This window comes from Vespula pensylvanica, chromosome 2 (genome assembly GCF_014466175.1).
Source record: "Vespula pensylvanica isolate Volc-1 chromosome 2, ASM1446617v1, whole genome shotgun sequence".
In the NCBI taxonomy this organism is placed as follows: Eukaryota; Metazoa; Arthropoda; class Insecta; order Hymenoptera; family Vespidae; genus Vespula; species Vespula pensylvanica.
The window spans coordinates 13,413,684-13,416,093 of NC_057686.1; positions in this window are offsets into that span (position 1 = coordinate 13,413,684).

Genomic DNA, 2,410 nt, shown 5'->3' on the forward strand with positions numbered 1-2,410 from the left:
TCTCTCTCTCTCTCTCTCTCTCTCTCTCCCTTTAACGTATTCTTAAGATTTGTCATCCATGAGAACATAACATTTACCTAACTCAAATGACTACCATTACTTTTATTTATTTTGTTTGGCGAAGTAAGAACAGAAAACTCTTCTGCAAAGAGAAGGTAAAAGACAAAAGTTAGGAGCAACCAGCACGCGTTGTCTTCCACTCAGATGCAGTTGATCGTTGTCTAATAAACGAAGCCGACTCGTACATCAGTACCCGTGGCCCTGCTTCTTTCGTCGCGTAATTCCAGCCGTCGCTCGGTAGAATAGAATGCGAAAGTAACCGTGGAAAATTGGAAAGTTTCCGCGCGATAAAATCAGACTTAATTTTCAATAAATTCCTTCCCAGTGGTGTGTAAGGATAGAGAAGTGGAAGGGATAGAACGAGAGGAGAGAGGTTGAGAAGGTTAAGAGGGAGCAACATTTCGAGGAAGGAGCCAGAGTTGTCCTCCTGATTCTCTCTCTTTCTATTCTACACGTTAGAACGATAAAGAGCAAGTAGACTAAAGGAAAGGTAATTTATTTGGTAATTATAAAGTTACCAGCACCGGCGACGCGCATCGTTGTGAATATTCAAATGCGATTACATCTATGAACGCATAAATTATATTATAACGTGGGCCTCGTTTTCTCTATGCCTCTACAATGGCGAAGCAAGTCGAAGGAACAAGAGAACGTTCTCAATACTGTGGATAATAATCGCATGGATTTCGTCCTTAAACTAGCCTTGGTGCTATCAAACGTGAGATCAAAGGGATTCCGTTTTAGCTGAGGTTGCTGTAACTAGAGCTATGAGTAAGTTGACCGATCGGTATGAACATACTTTCAGATAGAAGATGGATACGAAGCAGCATTCCAACACAAATTTACTCTACTAGTTTTAGTTTCTCACTCCTCTCTCTCTCTCTCTCTCTCTCTCTCTCTCTCTCTCTCTCTCTCTCTCTCTTTCTCTCTCTATTTTTTTTCTTTTTCTATTTTTTCCTTGAACAAATACTAGCTCTGGTTTTATTATAAATCTAAATATAATTTCTTTTTAAAGAATTTTGATTTTAATTTGAAGCTCGATCCTAATTAAATTCTAAGCACTTTAATTGTGTTATTTACATAACTTTCTATTATTTTAATTTCAATTTGATATTCCTTCCTTGTAATCTTTGCACTTAGAGAGATTGGTTCACAGACTCAATAAATTTGATTTGTCTCTTTCTCTTTCTATCTCTCTATCTCTTATTACAAAGTTTTAGCAGTGATCTAATATTGAAACGATAATTAGGTCGAAGGAAAGAAAAGACTTTCGAAAAGATCGAAGAAACGCGAATTTGATTCGCGGAGATGATAGTTCTGGTAATGAGGGTTGAATAAAAGCAGGGTTACGTTCCATAAAGAGGATCGACCCATGCTCTTGGAGCTTCATAAAATATCTCGGCTGGCTCTCCCGCAACAGTCCGGCAACATTCACGATGTTGAGCCAGAAGGAACTTTGCTTTCCCTCTCGGCTATTTAGCGCATCTGCCCTCAACCTTCATGTAAAAGAAGGAAATCTTTAGAGAGGAATGATTCGCCTGAGATGATACCTACCAGCTGAGGATTTTAGAAATGCGATTTTGATGTTACTAATTCCATGAATGAAGGTCAATCATATTTTATCTTCTCCCTTTACAATGATCTTTTAACATCATCAATATCTCATTGTACGTACCTACATTTAATCGAATCCATTTAGAAACTAAAAAGATATTTCATGATGCATTAAAAGGAACGATTATATTATTTCGCAAGAGTATTATGGGATTTCCATAAGCTTCAACAGCCGAAAATGAAACGTCCTTTAGCGTTCCGAGAGAATTCTGGCAATCGTATCGAGTATTAGTGGTGCGCCGATTTCCTACGTATTACATTTCAAAATCCCTAGCATTAGTGAGGCGGTCAGACAAGAGGCTATTTGCGAGAGTTCGACTAGAGGATCGACTGGAAAGGGTTGGCTGAATCTCGGAGATGGAACGACAGGAATGGCGATCATGTTACCGAAGCGAGAAGCTCTCTGGCTAACCAAGCCCTAAAAGTGGCCGAATTGGTGGGAGTAACTAAGCGAATGAAATAGAGAGAAAGAGAGAGAGAGAGAGAGAGAGAGAGAGAGAGAGAGAGAGAGAGAGAGAAAGACAAATAGATAGATAGATGAAAGAGAAAGAGAATAGCGTTTACTTTCGAATAGTAAAATCCAAGGTATCTTAAAAGTTCGAAATAAAAGAGGAATTGAAATGCGAAAGAGAGAAAAAGGAAGAAATAGATAAAGAAAAAAGAAATCAAAATACATAAAACAAACGATATATTAGCCGAATAATTTTTCTTCGGTACTTTTGAACGAACATCGTCG